The sequence below is a fragment of the Macaca thibetana genome, chromosome 2, assembly GCF_024542745.1.
Source record: "Macaca thibetana thibetana isolate TM-01 chromosome 2, ASM2454274v1, whole genome shotgun sequence".
In the NCBI taxonomy this organism is placed as follows: Eukaryota; Metazoa; Chordata; class Mammalia; order Primates; family Cercopithecidae; genus Macaca; species Macaca thibetana.
The window spans coordinates 125,644,333-125,671,401 of NC_065579.1; the positions used below are offsets into that span (position 1 = coordinate 125,644,333).

Below are 27,069 nucleotides of genomic sequence, written 5' to 3' on the forward strand. Positions count from 1 at the left end.
TAGAGTACAGCACTGAGAAGAGTTACAGTGAAATGTCTAGGTGTAATTTTGATAACATTACCGCTGGAAGAATTCGCAGCATACATGTTCCAAAAAAGTATCTACCACCAAAAACAATGTTAATATTTGATATCAGAGTAAGATGATTTTTATTAACATGCAAGTGTTCATTTGACAAGACACAGTCCTTTGCAAGAAAATAACATGCCAGACATAGTGGCTTGTGCCTGTAATCCCAGTTACTCAGAAGGCTGCAAGGTGGGAAGATCTCTTGAGCCTAGGAGTTTGAGACCAGCCTAGGCAACACAGGGAGAACCTGTTTCAAAAGAAAAGCCGAGAGAAAAGAAAACAAAGAACATGAAGTTATACATGTAATAACACGTATAACTCTTCCTCCTTCTATGCTTCAAAGCTGAAGCACACAATATCACTTCTCAGGCTGACATAAAACCAGCATTAAATTCTGTGTGATATGTACTTTAACATTCTCCTTTGCTTTCTACTTTTTCTTCATTGGGCAAAGGTTTTCTTAACTCTAAGGCACGATGATCCCACATTTTTAAGAGCATTTCTACTTTCTTGTGATTTTAATCTTATCAATAAATAATTCATTACATATAAAATATTGTAAATCACTTCTATGTTTTTTTAAAACTTTTCATATAATTAAAGTGTCAAGTCAGAAAAAAACATCCTTTGAGAAGACGACAGTCCACACATTTGAGTTCAAAATGCATGGATATTGACCATAGGAATGAACAAAAATAAAGAAGTGGAAGTTAGAGGTTCAGCAAACAGTCCTATTTTTGCTGTGCTTACTTTAATCCACAAAACCTACAAAAGGGAGAAAAAATGGTAAAGAATCTGTGGACAAATTTATAACTAAAAGAAATTTGCATTAAGTGCAATTAAAACATGAGTGCCCAATAATGGTAGATTGGTTTAATAAATTATATTACATTCATGTAGTAGTGGAATATTATGTGGCCATTAAAAATAAGGTTATGTGGCAACATTTAGTGACATGCAAAAATGTGCTTGATAAAGCCTCAGGTAGAACTTGTATTACAAAAGAGAGAGGCAGAGTTTGCAGAAGCACAGTTTTTGATTTTTGAATTTTGCTGAGTCCCCACATAAAAAACATACAGAGCAACTAGAGACCAAAACCAAAAATCCACAAGCAAACAAACATATAAGAAAATCAGGCCAGACATAGTGGCTCCCACCTGTAATCCCAGCACTTTGGGAGGCAGAGGTGGGTGGATAACTTGAGATCAAGAGTTTGAGACCAGCCTGGCCAAAATGGTGAAACTCTGTCTTGACTAAAAGTATAAAAATTGGCCAGGCATAGTGGCACGTGCCTGTAATTAATCACAGCTACTCGGGAGGCTGAGGCAGGAGAATCACTTGAACCTGGGAGGTGGAGGTTGCATTGAGCTGAGATCATGCCACTGCACTCCAGCCTGGGTGACAGAGCAAGACTACTCTGTCTCAACAAAGTAAAAAATAAAATCAGGAGACCAGTGTCACTTCAAACACTGTAATACAACAGATGTGGAAAAGTTAAGGCTAGCCACAAGTCCTAGAGTAGTTGCATCTAGGTGGGAAGAAGCAGAGGGCAGCAATGCAGCAACGGAAAGAACTGAGAAAAAGAACCCCAATATTGCCAATAAGTACTAAATGGACAGTACGGTGAGCCACGTTTAAAATAGCAGCTGAACTTAGGGCTGTGGGGTATTTCCCGTTCCAACAAAGGGTCAGAGCAAAGGGCCCATATTAAGAAAAGTCTGCAGAGCTGGGAGGAGTCTAAGGCTTATCAACTCTCAAAACCGGGCTGTGAGGTCTCCATTCTAGCATAGGACTCCACACTGAGGAAAAACTCCTGGCAACAGAATCAAAATCAAAAAGGACAGAGAAACCCAAGAGGAAAGAAAGAGAAAGGCCTCCTCAAAGTAGAGAATAATACAGTAAAGATATTTTAGAAAGCATGCCAGTAGCCAAGTAGTAGAAAGTAACCCAAAAGAAAGAGCGCTATGGAATTAGAAGATCTCTCTCAATAAAGCCTCCCTGCGAAAAGTTCAGAAAAATCACTTTCACGTGCAAATGAGCAATATAAAAATGTTGAGGTAAAATTCTATACAAAGTGATGAGAAAAAAAGGAACAGAATAACATCTTACACAAAATGAAAGCACGTATCAGACATGTCACTACATGTCTGTAATCTATTATTTCAAAATGAGCTAAAAGACGTTAAGAATAAGATATAAGACCTGAAAGAATTGCATAAATCAAGCCAGGTGCAGTGGCTCACATCTGGAATTCCAGCACTTTGGGAGGCTGATGTGGGAGGACCACTTGCACTCACGAGATTTGAGGCCATCTTGGGCAAGATGGCGAGACGCTGTCCCTACAAAAAAATACAAAGAAATAGCTGGGTGTGGTGGTGTGCACCTGTGATCCCAGCTACTCAAGAGGCCGAGGTGGGAGGACTGCTTCAGCCTGGGGGGCAGAGGTTGCAGTGAGCTGAGATGGCACCACTGCGCTTCAGCCCGAGTGACAGAGTGAGACCCTGTCTCAGAAAAACAAAACAAAATAAAATAAACAAAAAAGAATTACATAAATAAGAATTCAATTGGCTGAGAAATGGGGGAAGAAAGAACAAATTTGAAAAAAAGAAAAATCATTCTAGAAATGAGAAAATACACTAGAGGGACAGAGAGCAAACAGATACAACAAATAATGCTTTAAAAAACCTACAAGGTTAAAATGAAAAACAAAATCAAATAGAAATTAAGAGAGAGATAAGGATTTAAGGGAAAGTATTTAATACTGAAGACAGGTAAAGGAGATCCAACAAATAGAAAATAGGAATCCCTGGGTTAGGTGTGGTGACTCACGCCTGTTATCCCACCACTTTGTGAGGCCAAGGTGGGAGGACTGCTTGAGCCCAGGAGTTCAAGACCAGCCTGGTCAACAAGGCGAAACCCTGTCTCTACTAACAAGACAAAAATTAGCCAGGCGTGGTGCTGCACGCCTGTAATCCCAGCTACTCAGGAGGCTGAGGCACAAGAATCGTTTGAACCTGGGAGGCAGAGGTTGCAGTGATTGCACTACTATACTCCAGTCTGAGTGACAGAGCTCAAAACAAAAAAAAAAGGAAGGAAGAAAAGAAAGTAGGAATCCCTGGAGAGGAAAGCAAAGGAAGAAAATTGTCCAAATACCTAAAACTATAATTCAAAGAAACATTCCTGAAACTCAAAAAAAAAAAAATTCTGAAAGTACATATTGCAAAAGAACCCTAGACACTGAAGCATATTTGCCCCAAATGACCAACACTAAGATATAATCTAATAAAACTACTGGACTTAAGACTTACTATGCCAGAAGAAAAAAGAGTAACATATTTAAGATATGCAAAGAAAAAATGTGACACAACACTTTTAATTCAGTAAAGATTGTGGTTTAAGTATAAAGAACACAGCACACTGTTACGAAAATTCAAGAATTCAGGGAATACAGTACCCATGAGCCTTTTCCAAAAAATCTAATAGAAATGAAGTTTAGACAAAATGACTACAGACACTGACATAAGGACTGAAGAACTGGTATTGAGCATTGAACATACTTGTATTACTAAAACTAAAATAGGGTTAGCGTTGAAAGGGGGAAAGTATCGTATAAATGGCTAAATGTCCTGAAAAGGCAAATTTAATACAACTATTAAAAAATAATGCAGAGCGTGCTGAGCACAGTGGCTCACACTTGTAATCCTAGCACTTTGGGCGGTCAAGGTGTGGGGATCACTTGAGGCCAGGAGTTCAAGATCAGCCTGGGAAACCTAGTGAGACCCCACCTCTACAAAAAAATAAAATAAAATAAAATAAAAAATAAATAAAAAAACATTATCCAGGCATGGTGGCACATACCTGTAGTCCCAGCTACAAAAGAGGCTGAGGTGGGAGGATCACTTGGGCCCAGGAGTTCGAAATTACAGTGAGCTATAATCATGCCACGGCACTCCAGCCTGGGCAACACAGCAAGACCCTGTCTCCAACAAATAAAATAATAACAGAGTAAGACTAGGGACAGCATATGTAATATAACGTTTACTCTTTTTGCTAGTCATAATTGGTAGTGGAAGTATTTAGCATTGTTATTCTAACACTGCTGTGTGTGTAAGGTAGAAAAATAAGCAGATGGGCAATTATGGGATCTTCTAATGCTACCATCCCCTTTGTTCTCGAGAACCAAAACTGTCAGCATGGAAGAAAGGAGATAAAGATGTAATAAATAGGAGGTTAAATAAAAGTCCTGTAATCCTGAATATGAAACGGAAATATCAGGATGAACTCATGAGGCTTGGACACACAACAAGGAGCACTGTTAGCACTAAGATAATGTCTTGAAACACAAATTTCCACTAAAAGAAATGGGTTTCTAGATAAAATGGTTGATTTAAATTCTCAGGTAAGAAATGTACAAGGTGGCCAGGCGTGGTGGCTCACGCTTATAATCCTAGCACTTTGGGGGACCGAGGCAAGTGGATCACCTGCGGTCAGGAGTTTGAGACCAGCCTGGCCAACATGGTGAAATTCTGTCTCTACTAATACAAAAATTAGCTGGACTTGTTGGTGTACACCTGTAATCCCAACTACTCGGAGGCTGAGGCAGGAGAATCGCTTGAACCCAGGGCGGCAGGGGGCAGGGTGGGGTGGAGGTTGCAGTGGACCGAGATCGTGCCATTGCACTCCAGTCTGTGCAACAAGAGCGAAAGTCTGTCGAAAGAGAGAGAAAGAGAGAGAGAGAGAGAGAGAGAGAGAGAGAGAGAGAGACAAGGTGAGTCTGAAACATTCTGTCATAGCAGGGAGCAAAGAAGCTATGAAAGACCATAGGGTCATATCAGAAGGACAGAGGAGCCAACACAAAGAAGTCACACTCATGAAAGACAGATAATTTGATCTTCAATAAAAGTTTTAAAAATGCAGTAAATTGAAATCTACTAATATGTTTAAACTTATGGTTTATAAAAACATCAAAAATTTTATTTTATTTTATTTTAATTTTAAGTTCTGGGATACATGTGCAGAATGTGCAGGTTTATTACATAGGTATACATGTGCCATGGTGGTTTGCTGCACCTATCAACCCGTCATATAGGTTTTAAGCCCCACATGCATTAGGTATTTGTCCTAATGCTCTCCCTCCCCTTGCCCTCCACCCCCTGACAGGCCCCAATGTGTGAGGTTCCCCTCCCTGTGTCCATGTGTTCTCATAAAAACATGAAAATTTAATGGTTACTTTCAGAAAAGGAGAGCAAGTCAACTCATTATTTTGAAACTTAGTAAATAGAGGGAAAGAATTAGACATTTATCCTGTATTACCTAAATGAACAGTACCACTGGGTAACTAAAGAGTAGATGAAGAATAAAATTACAAAAGCATCCCAGCTAATAAGAAGAATTGGAATATCACCATGTTGCATCTCCCAATGAATTAATGGATCTAGGCAGTAAGGATGAATGACCGTTAATATCACAAAAAGGCAGACAATAAGATATCATATTCCTTACAAATGAAAGAACACAACATCATCTAGAGTTGTGCTAAAGGGATCAAACATGAGCCTCTGGATCCAGCTTGCCAATGTGCAGGAGATAAAGAAGGCAGAGGGATGCGCTGAACTGAGGATGCAATCAGCAACTTCCAGGCTCTGGGGAACCCTACAGCTCAGGGGGCCAGGGACCTCCAAAAGGTAAAGTACAAAGAAAAGAAAGGCATAGACAGGAAATCTTCAGATTGAGAAACATAAAAGACACATCAAGCATTTAAAAAGTGGACAATACTAAACTATGGTGTCTAAGGATGCACATGTAGGTGATCAAATAATGAACAAATGGAAATGATTATGATAAACGTGAAAACACGAGTTGTTTTTGGAAAGGGCTGTGGGTGGAACAGGACACAGGAGAAACTTCAAGGTGGCTAAGTTCAATTTCTTGATTTGGGTGGCAAGGTTCCCTGCCTTAAAACAATTTTTATGTAAATATATGCAAATACATATATATGAATGCAACTTAATACAGTAGCCACGTATGGCTATTAGAATGTAAATTTAAAATTAGGTAAAATTTAGTTCGTCAGTTATACCAGCCACATCTGCAGTAGACAATGGCTACCTTTTATACAGTATGGAAATAGGACATCTGGTTCAGAACCGATTTGTGCGCAGCATGTATATAGTCGGGAGTAGGTGGGTAGTTTTCTATAACTGTTCTACTTTATAAAAATACTGAAAGTGCAGGCCCCCAAATACATTATATAGCTATACATATATTATCTCAAATAAAGAAATATTGGCTATTCTTTGAAGTAATAACAAAGGGCATATACTTCCCAGAAGATTGATAAATGATACGAAACCATTTTATGCCATGACACAGTAGGGACCCCAATAAGTCCAATGGATCTGACTTCCAGTTGCTGGTACATGAGAGCAAAAACTTTCATCTCAAGGATAATGTAGCTATGATCAGAAAAGGTTAATAAGCTCTTCTCCATTATGGATTGATAACTAATCATTTCAATTATCATTAAACATTTATTAGACATTGGGAGCAGAGAAGGCTATGGCAGAGTGGAGCAGCAGCGTCCCTGCCAGACAAAGACTCCAAACAAGGGACTTAAGATATGTAACTCCGTTATACACAAGGAGGACAAGGAAGCGCTCGTTCTCCAGGGCTGGACATCCTTAGGTCACAGTCATCATACCTCTGTACTGCTGCTGGGCTCATAGTAAGTATTAAGGAGGAATTTCCTCTGAAGAGATTTGAAGGAGGTATATGAAAGGAAAAAATGAGAGCGTGACTTATGGTGTCATAAAATGTTTCTAAGCAGGATAAATGACATAAGAGAAATGAGAGGCTAGATGTTCATACAGATCAAAGTGAGATCTGCAAAAACATGTGTCACATAAAGAGCAGAGGGCCTAAAAAGAAATTATTTAGAGGTCAAAACAAAGAATCTCAGAGAACAAATAGATACAAAGGCAGGGGTGTCCACTAATCCTCTTCAGCTGTTAGCAGGACAAGGGTCAGTATAATAGAAGTGGATAATTATGAAGGAGGGATTTGAATAACCTAGAGAAAAAGGATGGAGAAAGAAAACATCTTAACTACAAAATACTTTTCCAACCTGAGCCCAGGAAAGTATCAATATTTTCCTCCTTCTTCTTCTTCTTTTTTATTTTTTTTTGAGACGGAGTCTCACTCTGTCGCCCAGGCGATCTTGGCTCACTGAAAGCTCCGCCCCCCGGGTTCATGCCATTCTCCTGCCTCAGCCTCCCGAGTAGCTGGGACTACAGGTGCCCGCCACCAGGCCCAGCTAATTTTTTTTGTATTTTTAGTAGAGACGGTGTTTCACCGTGTTAGCCAGGATGGTCTCGATCTCCTAACCTCATGATCTGTCCGCCTTGGCCTCCCAAAGTGCTGGGATTACAGGCGTAAGCCACTACACCAGGTCAGTATTTTTCTTTAAAATAATATAATGGATATAAAAACATAATGAGAAAAAAATATAGGACTACAGAACTTGTGATCCAGTGCAATAAAGAAGACATTAACAAAGGTGCATTAACGGTTAAAAGGTGTGGAAAATCAGTAACTTTAAATTACACTTTGGTAATTGTGCAAGGTACCACACACTAAGAAACACTAGCTTTGAGTCAAGATAAAAGGCGCCTATGTAGCAAAGAACACTAGGATGGTTTAAGGGCAAAAAGAAGAAAAAGAAAAACAGCCACCAAAAGCGTCTAATTTCTCCCCCTATTCCATATCTGAGCCTTTTGATCTCAGAAAGTCCGTCATATGTTTACTAGTGTCTGGATATGATCCAAATGTTCTGTTCAGCTCTCTTTTACATTTTATTCTATCGAGAAGGATTTGGCAAATGAAATCTATTATGATGTCAAAAGGTAGCTGACAACATAAAATGTATCCTGCTGAGTTGATGCCGCACACGGCTAAATTTACAACAACACAAGTATCATAAAAATTATAAGAACTGCAAATTAACCACTGATTTCTAGTTCACTGACATAAATAATGGTAAGGACCTGGATAACTTCCAAACATCTTTACCACTGTTTAATTTGTCAAAATCTATCAAGCGCATTTCAACCACAAACCTGTCCTCTAAGGTACATTATCATTCCCATGCTCAGATTAGCATCAGTGGCAACGAAGGAAGACTGTGTAATTACTAGGGCTCCTGGAGGAGTCTCCTCTCCCTGTTGTAACTCTTCAATGTGTCAGTGTCTCACTCTTTCTTAAGTACCATTCTTACTCTCAATTAGTTATTTAAGATCATTAAAAAATTGGGCTCTAATTTTGTAAGAGATGCCTCTCTGCTTTCAAAATTAGTCACTCATTACAGTGTTAAGGTTCCTACTGGGCTCAAATTAGCAAGGTTTTCTGTTTACTTCATATTTGTGAACCAGGAATGCTGGTAGCAGTATGGTACGACAGTAGTTAGCTGACCGCTGTTGGGAAGCCCAGCAGGTAGGGAGGTCGCACATTGAAACAAAATGACAAAGACAATAATTCCTCTCTGAGAGAAAGTTAAGATACGGAATCACATGGTTTCTTCCACCAGCAATCGAATCTATGGACCATTCACATAAATGACAAGAAAATGACTTTAACATACATGTAAAATCTCTTCTGAAAAACCATGTTTCATTCATAGTGAATATAATAAAGTCGTGGCTAAACTATTTTATTGCTCATAGATAAACACCCAAATATGTTTAACAATAATAAAAAGGCTGAAGAATTATTTCATGTCAAAGATAAATACCCTTTTAAACATCTTTCAGTGAGGAAGTATCTCTTGATGCATATGTGTATGTACCTGTGTATGTGCACACGTGCTTGCGTAGATAATCCCCTGCCCCCCATTTTCCCACTGACATATGTCTAGAACAAATTTACAATACTGCTGAAAAGAATTAAGTGTTTCGCCATAGCTTTGTTAGCAAAAATAATCAATCAGTAGCATCAGTGTCTAAGTAGAAACTATATATGTATTTGTGCAGAAACTAGGCAGTTCTAACTCTTTGATTTGCCCTAACGCATTGAGTGTATGGAGACGTTCGACAGATACTAAGTAAATCTAGCATACACTACTTGTGCCCAAATTGGTTTATTTCACATTTCTGTATTTCGGGGGGAAAAGCAATTTCTGTATGACAGATGCACCTGGAGTTTGCCACGTGGCCTCCACACAGAAAAGGCTATGGAGTCATAGATTTAACAACAAGAAAATTGCATCTTATTCTTATTTGTTAAAAAAAATAAAAAGCATATTTTTCCCATGGAACATGTTTGTATTGAGTTAGTCCATGTCTACACAGAGTAAGTGAATAGTAAAGATGAAACAATGATTTCGGTAAATCAAAGCTCCCTGCCATCTGCTACTGAAGTTAATGTTGGTTTGGCCTCAACTGGACCCTACCAGCTGCCCACAATAAAAAAAAATTAATATACTGATTAAATAAAACCACCAATCTCTCATCTCTCTTTACCTGTGTAAATATGGCCTAAATGTCTCCATCAATGTCAGGAAGCCACTATAAAACTAAACTTTTTCAGAGAGTGTTTTAATTCTTAAACCCCAAAGCTTAATGAAGTTCTGAGAGTGGGTAACATAAGAAGAGTTTTCTTTTGCTTTCTTTGAGAAAATCTTCACCTAAAAACAGAACCCCAAAATATATGAAGCAAAACTGACAGAGCTGACAGGAGAAATAGACAACTCCAGAATAACAGCTGGAGACTTCAACACTCTACCAATCCTGGATAGAATGAAGCAGAAGATCAGCAAGGACACAGAAGGCAGGAACAACACTAGGAACCAACCAGTCCTAACAGACATCCATCCATAGCAACTTCCACCTAATGACAACAGAATATACACTCTTCTCAAGGACACTCTCCAGGATATACCATATTCTGAACCATAAAACATGGCTCAGTAAATTTAAAAGTATGTTATCCAATTACAAAGAAATGAAATTAGAAATCAATAACAGAAAAATGTGGGAAATCCATAAACAAGGGGAGATTAAACTACACACTCCTATATAAACAAAGAATCAAAGGAGATTAGAAAATACTTTGAGATGAATGAAAATGAAGACATAGTAAAACTTACGAGGTACAGGTAAAGCAGTACTCAGAGGGAAATTTATAGCTGTAAACACCTACATTAAAAAAGAAGAGGCAAGGCGTGGTGGCTCATGCCTGTAATCCTAGTACTTTGGAAGGCAGAGGCGGGTGGATCACCTGAGGTCAGGAGTTCGACCAGCCTGTAATCCCAGTTACTCGGGAGGCTGAAGCAGGAGAATCACTTGAACCCAGGAGGCGGAGGTTGCTGTGAGCTGAGATCGCGCCACTGCATTCCAGCCTGGGTGACAGAGCGAGACTCCATCTCAAACGAAAAAAAAAAAAAAAAAAAAAAAGAAAGATTTGAAATAAAATCTTACTAGGATTTAATGAACTTATTAACAAATCCACCAACATATCCTAGAGCTTAACTCTCCAGTCATAAGACTGAACAACTTCTACAGCAATCATTTTTACTCAGTAAAGACAAAGGTTTGAAGTTGTATTATCTGGAATGTTTCAAAGTTATTTATCCATGGAAACTTTTGGTAGAACATGCATGAGTCGCTTCTCAATGATTTCCTAAGTGAGGAAACTGAGATCACAAAACAAGTTAGCCAAAAGTACAGCTTTAAAACATAGGCTTCTGAATTTGAATCTCATGTTTTTTTCTGCGACATAAATAACTAGTCTTATGAATTAAACTTTTTTGCGGCTTATCAGATTTACATGCTGCAAACTACTAAATCTTTGGGTTACTACTGCCATTCTCTTTTCTAGATGTCCACATGAGGTTCCATGTACACATCAGGAATTAATTACAATCTATTTTACAAATCATTTCATAAATCAAGGATGAATCTTTATTCCTAAAATCACCAGGGACTTATAGGAAACCATGAGATGTGCTCTGGGAGACCTGAAAACTCGAACCCTATAAAGATAGTGGAACAGAGACCACATTATTCCTAGTCAAATGATCTAAGAAGGCAAAGCAGTGAAAAATCTGGATTATAAAAGCAAACAGGCCGGACGCGGTGATTCCAGCATTTTGGGAGGCTGAGGCAGATGGATCACCTGAGGTCGGGAGTTCGAGACCAGCCTGATCAGGAGTTTGAGACCAGCCTGACTAACAAGGTGAAATCCCATCTCTACTAAAAACACAAAAATTAGCTGGTCGTGGTGGCAGGCTCCTGTAGTCCCAGCTACTTGGGAGGCTGAGAGAGGAGAACTGCTTAAACCCGGGAGGTGGAGGCTGCAGTGAGCTGAGATCCTGCCATTGCACTCCAGCCTGGGTGACAGAGAGAGACTCCGTCTCAAAAAAAAAACCAAAAAAACAAAAATAAAAATAAAAATAAAAAACAGACCTTGATCGAAGTGTAAAATCTACCTCTTTCTTTTTTTAAAATTTGAAATAATTATAGACCGCAAGAAGTTACAAAAATAGTACAATACCCATATATCCTTCACCCAGTTTTCCCCAACGATGACATCTTATACAGCTGTATACAGTATCAGAACCAGGAAATTAGCATTGACACATTACAGTTAACTAAATGACAGATCGTATTCAGTTTGGGTTACTTCTTCTGTAAACCTAGGCAATTTAATAACAGGCAATCCCTCTGAGCCTCAGTTTATTCATCTGTAACATGAAGGTGATAGGAGGAGCTACTTCATAGTACTTGTAAGAACTCAGTAAGATGGTGCTAGTAGTACATTGCTTATAAAAGTAGCTGTCACACAGAACAAACGGCCAGATTATAATTATTAAAACTTCTGGGATTTCCAGTTTGCTCTGACACTTTCCCCGAGGTCCTTCCTAGTTCTCACTACCATAGAGATGGCATCTGCCACCATTTATAGTTTCATCCCAAAGTACAAAAACACTAGAAAAACAACAGAATGTAGCCCACTCTAAGGACTGAAAGGAAATGTAACTCAAAATTCCTCTTCTTATGTGCATACACGGATTTTTTTTCTTAGTGTTGCCAACAGTGAAATGACTCAGGTGCTACTGACAATGCCCTTTGAGGCCTCTAGGAGAGAAAAGAGTGAACTAAATAAAATAGCTGGACCTTACACCAATATCTAATAATAATCTTACACTTCAAATGGCTTTGTGTCCTTTTTTGTTGGGTTTCGGGGACAGGGAAGGTAAGTTCTTTTTCTTCTCCCTATTATGAGTTTTTAAATTTCAATTAGATTTTTTTTTTTTTTTTTTTTTTTGAGATGGAGTCTCACTCTGTCACCCAGGCTGGAGTGCAGTGGAGAGATCTCAGCTCACTGCAACCGCAGCCTCCTGGGTTCAAGCAATTTTCCTGCCTCTAAGACTACAGGTGTGCACCACCACACCTGGCTAATTTTTGTAGAGATGAGATTTCACCAAATTTGGGCAGACTGGTCTTGAACTCCTGACCTTAAGTGATCCGCCCACCTCAGTCTCCCAACGTGCTGGGATTACAAGCATTGAGCCACCATGCCTGGCCTTCAGTTAGATTTTCTGAATCAGACAGATTAAATGCAAGCCTGGATCTACCCTGTCACAGTTTCCAAACCTACTGGTGTCAACACTAAGGAAAGCAGGACTTTTTAAGAGCTGGGTTTTTTCATTGGTCTTAAATAGATCTCTGTTTGGATGTAATTTTTATACATGCAAGAAAGAACTACATATAGAAACAGTTCCACACACAACCAAGGCCTTCCCATCTGGGCACTATCCCACAGTCCTGTTGACCCTTGCCCTCAACCAGTTGTGTGAGAGTCCATCCATCCGCCATCTCTCTGGTTCTGGCACTGCATACACACATCAGTACTGAGAATGTTCCAGCACCTTCCCTCCTTCACAGCTACGTTTTAAGGATACAAGTGTTTAATTTACAATGAGGAAAGAAGAACTCTGCTGGGGTTTCCCCTAACCCTAAAATTTTCATACTTTGAGAACAGGTGAATGGAAAACATTAACCTAAGGAATTTTTGCTATCTTTTTTTCTATTCTTCTTCTGTCATTTTGCAAATTAGCTGCATTTTCAAAACCTGCCACCCATAAACAGTGTGAAACACTAAAGTGTCTGCTGTTTCTATCAACAGACATAATTGGAATCAGTTAAAAGGACAAATAATATGTCCACTAATCAGCCAAACAGCTAAAGTAGACATCTTTAGTCCATTTTAATACCCGGACTTCTCTTCTCCAAAAATCAAACCAAATAAGAATCATATTTCAAGCTAGGTATTGTGGCTCACGCCTGTAATCCCAGCACTTTGGGAGGTCAAGGCGGGCAGATCACCTGAGGTCAGGAGTTCGAGACCAGGCTGATCAACATGGTGAAACCCCCTCTCTACTAAAAGTATTTAAAAAAATTAGCTGGGCGTAGTGGCATGCACCTGTAGTCCAGCTGCTCGGGAGGCTGAGGCACAAGAATCACTTGAACTGAGATCATGCCATTGCAGTCCAACCTGGGCAAAAGAGCAAGAGTCTGTCTCAATTTAAAAAAAAAAAAATCATATTTGGATTATTTCAGCTTTGACTTCAGATTAGGGCAGGCATCTTAAATGAAATGATTTCCAAGGACATTACTTAGTGCTAAGATCATAGGAAAATAATTTAACAAATACAGAACTAGATACATTCTATACCACATATATCAACTAGCTAGTTTATAAGCCTTGGTTTCCCAAGATCTATTTGTAATTGGATCAAAGAAAACATTTGGGGATACAGGGAAGCAACTTATTTTTCATTTTATAAAACATACCAAAAAAGGCTGGGTGTGGTGGCTCACGCCTGTAATGCCACCACTTTGGGAGGCCGAGGCAGGCGGATCACCAAGTTAGGAGATCGAGATCATACTGGCCAACATGGTGAAACCCTGTCTCTACTAAAAATACCAAAATTAGCTGGGTGTGGTGGCACATGCCTGTAGTCCCAGCTACTTGGGAGGCTGAGGCAGGAGGATCGCTTGAACCCGGGAGGCGGAGGTTGCAGTGAGCTGATATTGTGCCACTGCACTCCAGTCTCAGCGACAGACTGAGACTCTGTCTCAAATATATATGTGTATATATATATGTATGTATATACACACACACACACACACACACACATATATATATACCAAATGATCAAAACCTGGTTTCCTACCTGAATTGAAAAGATGCCTTTAGCTTCATGGGCCACTATCCTTTGTCCAGTTCTAACTGCCTTTTTCTCAACATGAACATATGTTTCCCTTAAAATTACTTCTTTTTTCCTACCCTGGTGTTATGCAAGATCCCTGCTTATTTTGGCGATGAAAACAAAATAAGAAGAGCCACCCAGAGTTCTCCATTCCAAAGAGAGGAGCTTCCCAAGAAAAGCAAAGTTCTGCTGTTGTATTTCCTTTCAGCACTGCTGAGAGCAGGCGGCATTCTTCAGTGCAGAAATTCAGTGCAGATGGGGGAGCTGGTCCTGAAATACCTATTAGAACCGTGAACGGCAGGTGTGGGCAGGGACTACCTATAGGCTATAGGTTTGAAATCACTCAGTTTTTGTTTAAAAAAAAAAAAAAAAAAAAAAAGAGGAGTGAGGTGGTTAAGTAGGCCCAATACATAATGAGAAAAAGTGCTTTTCAAGCACAAAATATAAGGAAAGGAGCGGCTTGGCATTTCAGAGAGAGCCGAAGAAAAACTAAACTCTCAGACTGAGAAGGCAAACTTTGACTTTATTTCTATGATCAAAATCCTCACAAAAATGGCCATAGGCCTAGGTGAAAGCTTTAAAAATTTGGGAGGGGGCTAGCATGCTTATGTAAGAAAAACAAAGAGCAGGGTACATATAGGATATTGGTTTCAATGAGGAAGGGTGAACGCCAAGAACAGTATAAGAATTAAGTACTCACATAATAGATCACTGTGAGCAAAGCTCTCCTGCAGATGTTGGAGTTGGTGATCTAAGCCTCACACTTGGAAAGGTTGTGTGACTGGAGCCATGATATATAAAGTAAGACCCAAACGCCAAAGTTTTGATTTAGCCAAGCAAACGTGGCTGTTTTTGTTGGGTGGAAGAGGCATTTTTTTCACTGAGCAAAGAATTACGGTAAACATCTGCTAACCATGACCACAGAAAAGGTGGTTGTTTTCATCCAAGGTTATTTTAAAGGAATAAATTTAATTAATACAACCACACAGTAATAGTATCCAACCTTATAATAAGTCGGCTTGCTTCTATCCACGGACCTATTCATTAAGGAAGCACTTAATCGAGAAAGTTTTCTAATGTTGCCTTTACAGCTTCTTGAGGACCACGGATGTGGGGTAAGACTTTTCCATCTCAAGGGATGCTTGAAAACCCAAGCAGACTTCAATTCTTATCTCATCCCTTAGGCAGTTGTTTTCCAGAGGGTTCTCTTGCTCTATTAGCAAGACTTTATTATTATACACATATTATTTAGGCAACTAAAGCCCCATTAAAAAAATTAATGAGAACGTGGCAGGTGGATCATGAGGTCAAGAGATAGAGACTACCCTGGCCAACAGGGTGAAATCCGTCTCTACTACAAATACAAAAATTAGCTGGGCATGGTGGCGCGCCCTCTCCTGCTGAGGCAGGAGAATCACTTGAACCCGGGACACAGAGGTTGCAGTGAGCCAAGATCACACCATTGCACTCCAGCCTGGCAACAGAGCAAGACTCCTTCTCAAAAAAAAAAAAAAAAAAAAAAAAAAAAGAATGTTCTAATGGGTTGAAAGCTTTACCTCACATATAAATGTCCTAGGCCACATCTCTCTCTCAAACTGCTCCTTTGAAAGTAACTATAAGAATTAATAGAATCCAGAATGGTTTGGGTTTTTAAAAATTCCTTATTTGGTTCTTTCTCTAGGAAAGAATGGGGTGGTAGAGAAGCTAGCAGGAAGCTGAATTATTCAGACTGACTGTCATTCAGATCCGTCAAATTACAGTTCAAAACATCACTTTACCTTTGAACAACCAGCCACACCTGCTCCAAAATGAGAGTCACCCATAATTATTATTAAATGTTCCTAATTAAGATAAAACAATCAAATTCATAAAAACTTCCACTTCCATTCTGACTTAAACAAACTTCTGCCTCTACCTTCAATATTAGAAGAGCCTTCTAGATTTAGAAAAGCTGGTTTTGCATAAACTACATGCTAGTACTGAATAAAAGTGAAGAACTAAGGTTTACTATTTCTGGCCTAGGGTCATGTCAATATCATCAATAAACAAGATACTAAGTTTGCTGAATGTAAAGAACACAGTCTGCCGGGCAAGGTGGCTCATGCCTGTAATCCCAGCCACTTTGGGAAGCCAAGGTGGGCGGATCACCTGAGGTTGGGAGTTCGCGACCAGCCCGACCAACATGGAGAAACCTCGTCTCCACTAAATATACAAAATTAGCCAGGGGTGGTGACCCATGCCTGTAATTCCAGCTACTCGGAGGGCTGAGGCAAGAGAATCGCTTGAACATGGGAAGTGGAAGTTGCAGTAGGCGGAGATCATGTCACTGCACTCCAGCCCGGCAACAAGAGCAAAACTCTGTCTCAAAAAAATAAAAACAGAGTTGTCCCTCCTTATACACAGGGATACGTTCCAAGAACCCCAGTGGATGCCCAAAACCACAGTTAGTACTGAACCCTATGCACATTATGCTTATTCCTATACATGCACAGCTGTGAAAAAGTTTAATTTATAAATTAGCCACAGTAAGAGGTTAATGATAATGAATAACAGGACAATTTTAACAATGCTGTAATAGAAGTTATGTGAATGTGGTCTCTCTCTCTCTATTTTCTTGTACTGCACTCACTTATTTTCAGACCATCGTTGACTGCGGGTAACTGAAATCACAGAAAGTAAAACCATGGATAAGGAGAAACTACTGTATTTTCTCTCTTTATCTATTTCCCATAGAACTAGAGCACAGCAATTCATAACGACCAGACTTCAGTAAGCTTATTGAAAGAATAAATACTAAATTCATCAACTCCATTTATTCCAACAGTTGTAATATCAAACAGGGTCCCAGATGTTGGACCAGGCTAAGAGCAGCTTAGAAGCTTGGAGTGGGAGGCTGCTGGTGTTTCATCTTTTCCACCCACTAGTCTTCAACCAGTACCTATTAAACACCTCTCCGGTGCCAGCTGCTGTGTTCAGCGTGTGTGTGTGTGTGTATGCACGCACATGCACGTGTGTATAAGTGTATGTACACACAGGTGTGTGTGTGTTGAGCAGAGGGGGGAGTAAAGGGGGAGGTGCTATCATTAGAATGTTATTGATACTAGACAGAATCTTGAGGGATAATTTACACAGGTTTTAAGGTTCACTGAGTCTGGAAAATTACTCTGTGTTTGTTTGTTCGCCTTCCACAATGCTAACTGTTATGTGTGCTAAGAAAGGAAAGAAGGTAGGCAGAGATGAACACAGAAGAAGCAAGCAAGTTTCTGACACCCCAACTTCCCTTAAGTGATGAACCATTAGACAAGAGACTGGACTACAGAGGCTACAGTCTATTTAATAACCATCAATGCCTTCAGCTATAAAAACAAAGCCAGCGGCCGGGCGCGGTGGCTCACGCCTGTAATCCCAGCACTTTGGGAGGCCGAGGCAGGCGGATCACAAGGTCAGGAGATCGAGACCACGGTGAAACCCCATCTCTACTAAAAATACAAAAAATTAGCTGGGCACAATGGCGGGCGCCTGTAGTCCCAGCTACTCGGGAGGCTGAGGCAGGAGAATGGCGTGAACCCGGGAGGCGGAGCTTGCAGTGAGCCGAGATCGTGCCACTGCACTCCAGCCTGGGCGACAGAGCAAGACTCTGTCTCACAAAAAAAAAAAAAAAAAAACAAAAACAAAGCCAGCCTAACGTAGCCCACTAATTCTGCCCCAACACAGTCAAGTTTCATTTTTATAAGTAACTCTAACATCAGAGGCCACTGTGGTCAGAACTGGAATATAGCAATGTGCCACTACACTAAATAATGCTTAAATAAAAATGCAATGCATCCACCATATTTGTATAATCAAGGTATTAAATCAGCTATAATTTCCAAGCCTTAAAAGAAAATTCCAAGCTTTTATGTATATTCCTAGTGAAAGATAATGTGATGAATGTCATAATAAAAAAATAACTTAGTAGGAGGAAATAATTTTTTATCCTTTTTAAATTTTCCTTATGAAATGCATCATTTTAACATAATGCACTTCAACATAGCTACCCATAAATGTAAATTTGTTTTGATAAAATGAAGAGCCTTTTAATCCAAATTGCACAGTGATGCTTCTACACTGATCTGTTATAACTTAGTAATCAGAGTTAACAGACTGCCTAATTAACCAAGTCATCATTTGCCAAGATCCAAATATGGGATGAATTGTGGGCCAAGGAGAAAATATGATGGACATGAAAATTATTAATTCAGGGAAGCATTAAAAGCATGTGAAATTAAAGTTTTTTGCTAAATCTCACCATCTTTAATATCTTTAATTTTTAAGGTGTAAGTAACATGCAAAAATAAAAAATATATTCCATCCAGGGCACATGGAAAAACATTTATATCAACTAGCTAAATGGATGTAACTAAATTTTAAGCCTTTGACAACCGATGAGGTATAAAAATCATAGATACCCTTTGATAACAAGTAATATCGATTGAGGGCTTACCAGGTGATAGAACCATATTTGGTGTTTCACATGCTCCAGATATTTATTCTCTATATCCCTAACCCTTCGGGAGGTACTATTTTTATCCTCAGGCACCAGATGAGAAAACTGGGGTTCAAAATATTCCGTTGCCCCCAAGAATGTATGAATAAACAAATAATATCCGATCCTTTCAAAATTGTTAGGGAAGTGATTGCTAAAATTCTGTAATTTAACTCACTGACATTTCTCCCAAGGGGGTTTCATCCATTCACTTATTATGCATTATTAAGAAATAGGAAATAGGGGTGACTTGGAAGATGTCAGATGGCTCACCTGTACAAAAATGTTTCATCATTAGGATATTATTTCCACCACTTACATTTTTTATGTGACCTAAAAGACATATGCATTTTGACTGGGCTAAGTTATTTTATAAGCCCATTTTCCTGGGTCATTCGAAAGCAAGTCTGAGTATAATATAGGGTTCAATCCTACTAAGTCCACCAATAAGACCATCTTTCCCTTGGCTACTTGGCAACTCCTATTCATCCTCTGAGGCATCATTCCTGCTATGAGGCCCTCCAATCTCCCTTCTCCAATTCCCTCCCCAATCAAAACGCACAATCCACCAGTATTCTTGTAGCTTCTCTATCACCATACTATAATTGACTTTTCTGTCTACCTTGCACATATAAGTATGTGAAAATCAAGCATCTTGCCTTAGGACCACAAACTGTGGCAGATGGTAGGTGGATGGTTGGAGAAAAGAATGAATAGAAGGCAGGCAGGCAATGAATGAACTCTAGACTCTTCGAGGACAGAGGCATGGTAGCATTTCTGAGGCACAGCCCACTTTTGAGGTAGTAAATGTCATTGAAGATGTCAAGCATTAGGCAGACAACTTTCTGGGAAAACTCCCATAGATGACATTCAGTTGTGGGTTAGCGGAACCACATGGTATTTAAAGGTTCCTTCCACCCTATAATTCTGTGTATTTGCTGTGTATCAAGTATAGTACCCGACGTGGTACATAAACATAGTTCACTTTCCCAGAATTCTGTCCCTTTCTTCTGAAACCAGCACTCTTTTCACCTACTTCCCATTGTTTTGTGTAGGTCAAAGGCCACCCATGCCTTTAGAGATGGACACATGACCCATCCTAGGCCAAGCAGGACCTCCCACCTCCCCCAACTCACTCCTGCTCCAGCTCCAGTGAGTGTTTCAGCAAAAGGCATGTGGCACACACCAGACCAATCACAGAAGTAGGAAGATCCCGACTCTGTGACAGCTGCTAGAACTCTTAAGAAAAGATCTTTTCTGCTGGAGTTGCTACAAAAACAGACTCATGAAAGGTTATCCTGCCACAACCAGGGAATCACCTCCATGAATGAATCCAACAAGGAGCACACAGCACGGCCAGGAGACTGCCACTAAGACTTAATGGCATGATTGGAACCGCCCGCTCCAGATTTCCCTGGAGCTAGTTCCACAATCCGACTTTTCAACATTATGAGCCAATTAATTGCCCTTTATGACTAAGCTGGTCACTCAGAACCTAAAAGACCTAAAATATGGTGAGCTCAGTATTTTAAGGCACTGACACTTTAGAAGTGGGCTGTCTACTCTTTGTGTTAACAAGGCAATATGAATACTTCAAACCTTTTAAGTCAAAATTGCTTATTTGTGGTCTCTTGAAACTGGCATTTATACATTTAATCAAGCCTAATATTTTACTAATATTTGAAGGTCAAAGTCCTTGGCATACAGTTTATAAACCTATAATTCTACCAACTAAGTAACCAAAGGTGTTCTACTCTGTCAGCCAATGTTACCTTTCAGTACCCCAGATTCACCCTGGTAAATAAAAAGCCTTCCAGGTGAATGCTTCCAAGAACTAAAAGAACATTCTGAACCTGCTTGCTGGGAAAATGCCCAGGTACAGGACCGAAGCTTTGGGAGGGAGACCCTCTCGCTTTTCACACAGGTGATTGAGCAGAACAAATCAATTATTAGCTGGTCAGAGGCTAATATGAAGTAAAATGAGGGCTACAGAGATGAGGTTAATTAGAATAATGTCCCAGAGAAAAATGACTCAAAGATCTAGAGAAAATGTCTTAACAGGCACATCCAACTGGAGATAAAAGAATGGCAATTAAGTGGTTGTCCTTGTTCCTAATCAAATTGGGACATACTTTTATTTCCCATAGCTCCTGCGTTAGCAAAAAGAAAGTATTTGGAGAAGTCTAGTAAGATCAAGTAGGGCCTATTAGATAGCACTGAGGTATAACGGCTCCACATGCAGTCCCAGAGTGAAAAATTTATGTGAAAACAAAATAATGCCTGCACATCAACACCCCAAAAATATGTGTGCATGAGGAAGACCGCGTGGCACAGTGATTAAGAACCAGGGTACGGCTGGGTGTGGTCGCTCACACCTGTAATCTCAGCACTTTGGGAGGCTGAGGTGGATCACCTGAGGTCAGGAGTTTGAGACCAGCGTGGTCACCATGGCAAAACCATCTCTACCAAAAGTACAAAAATTAGCCAGGCGTGGTGGCATGCATCTGTAGTCCCAGCTACTCGGGAGGCTGAGGCAGGAGAATCGCTGGAACCAGGGAGGTGGAGGTTGCAGTGAGCCGAGACCACACCACTGCACTCCAACTCCAGCCTGGGCGACAGAGCGAGACACCATCTTAAAACAACAACAACAACAACAACAACAAAAAAAAAAAAAAAAACAGGGTATGATGGAAAGGAGTTTCTAGGTTTAAATCCTAGCTTTGCTCCATATAAGCAGAGGGTTCTGGGTGAGTCATTTAACTCACTATTCTTCAGCTTCCTCACCTGTAAAATGAATTTTTAGAATGATGATTACTTCAGAGTTATTGTGAGTTGATAAATATCGAAGGTTTAGAATCATGTCTGGCACACAGACAGTAAAGGTAGCTATTACAGGGTAGACCTTTCACAAGCTAGACTGTTTCTCTTAAACAACTGCTGTTTATTGAGATTTTTTAGGATTAGATATTTCATGAGTTTAGGAAATTCCACTTCCACCTCTCCCTACTTTTTAAGCATGCAGAATATTGGTGATAGCATGAAATGCAAGTTCCTCTAGGTACATACATGTAGATAAACCTAAGAAGGTCTAAGCACCAGTTATTCTAGGAGTAGAATCCCAAAGAAACTGCCATGTTTAGGAAGTGAGTCAGGAGTGGGAGACTATTTTGTGTTACCATTAATGAACGACTGGGGACAGATGTGGACAAAGACAGGACACAGGTTCTCCTGGTTGGAATACCCAGGGCAAAACCTTTACTGATCCCCTGGGAAAGCTGGCATTGAGAAATTCAGCCCCAGAGCATCTTAACCAGAGTCACTTGGCACTGAGAGACTGCTGAACCAAACTGGACTCAGACAATGCAGCAAAATTTCAAAAAATTAAAGAAAAAACCCTCAGAAAGCTCCTAATCTTCCCCGCTGCTCCTCAGGCACCAGGGTATTGAGAAGAGGGCAGCACAAGACCCTCAAGCATCCCATGTAAACTGCCTGATCAAGTCTCATATTACACAGATCTGTTTCCCCTTTCATGAATTATTATTTTAGTGTCTGAAGTGATATTTGGCAACAGGAGTGTTATATATTTTTAGAGATGCGAAAAATCTGGGTGTTAGCCACTCTGAGGGTTATCATTAGTCTAACCAATGCATTTTTCTGATTTATTCACTTAGTTTGATTGAAACTTACTGGATTTCATCTTTTCCTTTCCTAAAAGGATATTAGTAACCATGTTTGATGCCTTAAACTATATTTTAATCATGTCCTTTTATTTTTAGGTTGCAAGAGCACACGTTATGAATTAAGAAAAGAAATGGCTATTTTAATTTCCTAGATTACCCCAGTTACTCCATAAGTCATATAAATAAGAGTATATGATTTGATAGATTTCATTCTTTTCTACCAGAAAGTCACGTGATACAGAGTGAGACAGGTCCCTCTCTCTGCTTCAGCTTTTACATAAAAAATTCACAACGAACAACAAATGTCAACCACTGACATGGTGGAATAACATAGCAAAAGTAATAGATCATCTTCAAGCAGGTGGAAGAAATCGGTGTTAACAATGAAAGATATTTATATCTAACTCCTTTCAGACTACATAGACTTTGGTTTTCTATCAAAAGAGAAGTTATGTGAATTTTCAGGACAGATGATGTCAAGCATATATTTTTTTAAAAAAAGGAGAAGAGAATTGGGCTGGGCGCGGTGGCTCACACCTGTAATCCCAGCACTTTGGGAGGCTGAGATGTGTGGATCACAAGGTCAGGAGTTCAAAACCAGCCTGGCCAGCAAGGCAAAACCCCGCCTCTACTAAAAATACAAAAACTAGCTGGGCCTGTAGTCCCAGCTACTAGGGAGGCTGAGGCAGCCGAATCGCTTGAAGCCAGGAGCGGAGGTCGTGGTGAGCTGAGATGGCACCACTGCACTCCAGCCTGGGTGACACAGCAAGACTCCAACTCCAGAAAAAAATAAAAATAAAAAAAATAAGAGAGAGAGAGAAGAGAATTTACAGGAAATTTAAGATGCCCTCTATTGCAAGGCCAGCTCTGATTAACTTGAAGGCAAAACATATCCCCAGCAAGAAGGCATACAGACACTGCAGCACCCCAAACTCTCAATTTCCATGGTTTTCTGGATATGGGTCAGGCTCCAAACACTGAGTCACTGCAGCGCTTGAGGTTTCTAGCATGTTACCTGAGACAGGTTACGAATATCCAACAGTCAACGCGTCAACAACAAATATAAAACAGACTATCTCACTGCTTGCTTATTTTGTACTTTTAAAAGTTAATTCAGCACGTGAAACATGAGCAAATATAATCGGGAATCAAGGTTCTTTGCCATCTTTGTCACCTCTAAAATGAACATCACAAGAAATCACAAGATGAGTTTTATCAGTGGAGGTCCCCAGAGCCTTTGCGGACACCTTAAATCAACAGCACTGTTATTCTCATCCAGGCCCTGTGCAAAGTGCTTTCTACATACCATCTAATTTAATCGTCACAATAGCTCAGTGGCTAGGTGATGCTATTACCCCTGCCCTAGGGAAGTAAACTGAGTCTTAGAGAGAGAAAATAATCTGTCCAAAAAAAGAGCCAATGAATGAGAGTGTTGGGGTTTGGGCTTGGATCCCAACATCCTTAATCAATTTGTACCACCCACCATATCCTTCAGGCTCAAATGGCAAATGATTCTGTCTTCATGGGGAAGATAATGTATAACCCCTTCTGGATGGGACACGCAGAGTATGCAGTACATAGTGGGAACTTTCCAGAGAAAATCCAAGATCTGTATTCTATTCCTACAATAAAGGTGATGTGTGTAACTTTGTTCCTTCTCTTACTCCCTCAACTGGATACAGAAATTCACAGGGAAATCCCCAGACTTTGACTGATTCAACAAATACTGACAACATGCATACCTACCACATGTTAGGCACTGCTAGCCATGGAGAAGCCACACTGAGTAAGACCTACTTCTTGCTTATTACCTGATAAACAGGTGAATTCATGAAGGGACAGGGCTGTAACATATGGAACAAACAAGAGGTTTGGATCAAGAAAAATAATAAAGGGCATGTCCCCTTTCATGTGGGTGGTCAGCAAAGGCATGTCCAAGGGGTTGATTTTTGAACTGAACACTAAGGGATGAGAAGGACTGAAGGTATCCCGTAGTTTGGAGGCAAGGGAGTTTTTATGGCATCTGAGAAGAGTAATGGGGTTTAAATAAAATATTGGAAACTACGTGGCAAAAGCTCAAAGTTTCCAAGAGTCTCTTGAACATGCAAGATCTTTAGCCACCATCTCCACACAGTGAACATGACGGAAGCAAAGCCTGTGTCAGGCAGATCCCTGATAAGTACTACCATAGGCTGGGGTCTGTCTCCCCAAAACCATCAATTCTGTGATATGGTGTCAATGTCAATGAATCAGCGCTGCAGGTTTGTTATTATAGGTGGTGTGATTCTTATCCGTCTCACAGAACAGGGCTCAAAAACTCAAGGGACAGCCAGGGTCACATGGTTGGCACTGTTTTTCAATCTGGGTACAAGTCACCAATGGAGTCATCCATGAGTACTGCTGACATTCTTTGCCACGGACCTGTGGCAGCTTCTGTGTGCAGATGACACAGTTCTTTGAGGGCCATTTTCAAGATCTGTGGGGGACCAGGACCTGCTTTGCCGAGTCAGCACAGAGGCAGGGATGGGGGATGAGGTGGCAGAAGATTGACATCATGTAGCATCAGCCTGCACGAGCGAAACCCTACAGTTTCAGATTATCATCAGCAATACCAACTTGAAAGCAGTTAGTGAATTCTGCTTGCGAGGCAGGCCCATCGTCTGACTAACTTAAAAAAAAAAAAAAAAAAAGGAATAAAAAAAGAACTGCATGCTTCTCAGGGGAAATCCTCAAAACAGGACCCAGAGACCTAAGCTCTGCTAACAGGGCTACAGCAGCTGTATACATAGCTGCACGTGTCCTTGAAGATGTGCATGAGGACAAGCTCCCAAGGCTCTACTTGCATTTACAAGGGAATATCAGGTGAGGCGCAATGGACTGCGAAACATGCATCATCTATCAGTAAAACGACGACCAGTGAACCAGCAACCGGATGGTAGAAGCTTGTCAGAGACAGAGATTTCCACCGTATCACCTGGGGTGCCTAGCACAATGCTGGAATTTATGATGTACCAGGATCTGTGCTAAGCTCTTTACAAGCATCACCTCTCTAACTCTTTGTGAGCTGGCTTCTATTTTTATCCCCTTTTCCGGATAAGGAGGCCATGGCACAGAAAGGTTAAGTAACTTGCCCAGGGTTGTTCAGCCAGGAAGTGGAAAAAGTGGAATCTGAGTCTAAGCCGATCTAATTTCAAAGCAGAAACTCTTAACCATGCTGTTACCCTGTATCCACAGCAGGCATTCAATGAGTGTCTGTGAATGCATCCATTACCCTAAGTTTTATGACTACTCATCACAGGCCAGTATAGGCAGAGAATGTATTATTAATACAAAGCATAGGGAAGTCTCATTCTATTCATTTTATGGGATAAAAAGTTTCAAAAGAATCATGTACAGGCCAATTTGGGACAGAAAATTTGGACAGGAGTGGCTTACTTCTCCCGTGCACCCCACTCCCATGGTAACCTTTCAGCACAGATACAGGGAGCAACGAATCACAGAAATGTAGGGTGGAGAGTTCTGTCCTGGCCTTGAGTCTGCATAAGTACAGAGGGACAGTGGAAAGCTGTCAGCAATGTCTCCTGCCCTTATAGGGGGAACAGAATTGGTTGTGAGTGCACGCCGCTAAGACCTCATGCTAATACTCAAGCCTTAAGGAAATCTTACATCCACAGGAAGGAAAACCCACTAGACGAGCATATTCAAGAGTTTAAATTTTGCTTTATAGCTCTCTTAATAAAGAAATTTATTTCTCAGATTTGCCATGGCGCGTTCAGTAAGAATATTATGGTCCTAAAATATTTACTGAGCTGTATCTCTGCTGAGAATTAAACAGGCTAAAATTCTAACATGTAAAATTCAAACAAGGCACAGTCAACAAAAGGCATTCATAGAAAATAAATAGAAATTAAAGATGTAAGCAAAATTGACAGCATGATTTCGTATAAGTAACCACAATGGTTGCTCAGTAAGCAGTCACCTTTTCTTAGTACTAGAACACAGAATTTACCTGGGACATCAAATTGTTCAAGTCTAAGGATTGCATTTCCCAGATACCCTTATAGTTAGGGGCGGCTAATAGGATATAAGCAGGCATCATTGGATAAGGCTGCAGGGAAAGTACTTTAAAAAGGCCTGCCTCAGCCGGGAAAACTACTCTTTGTCTCTTCCTTTCAGGATGTAGAGGCAATGGCCTGAGAGCCAGCAGCCACCCTGTGACCTTGAAGACGAAGGAACACACTTGAATAAGCAGAGCAGAAAGAAGACACAAACTGCTCCTCCTGGATGTTCTTATGACAGAATACTTAAATAATTGTTTCTACTCATGTAGTTATATCTCTCTTATTAGAAAACAATTCTTAACTAATATAATGATATGAAAACATATTTAAAGATGACACTACAATTTTCTCTGAGGGAAAAAAAAAAACTAGAAAATTCATGAATTGGGATTCTGATTAACCCTCTATTCCCAAAGCTGTTTGTTTAAGTATGACTTTCCTTCTTAATTAGTATTGCTAGCCCAGGGA

The 27,069-nt window shown here is 40.2% G+C and overlaps 1 protein-coding gene across 11 annotated transcripts in view; it reads right to left on the reverse strand.

Annotated features, from left to right (window-relative positions):
• Nucleotides 1-27,069, reverse strand: part of FOXP1 (forkhead box P1) — a 631,073-nt gene that overhangs the window by 377,319 nt on the left and 226,685 nt on the right. Inside the window, exon 4 of one of the 11 annotated variants that reach the window (XM_050781331.1) lies at nt 3,928-4,045. The exons of the other annotated variants lie outside the window; for them this stretch is intronic. The gene's annotated coding sequence lies outside the window, so the exon portion shown is untranslated. The remainder of the gene's footprint in view (nt 1-3,927; nt 4,046-27,069) is intronic. 11 annotated transcript variants of the gene reach the window in all.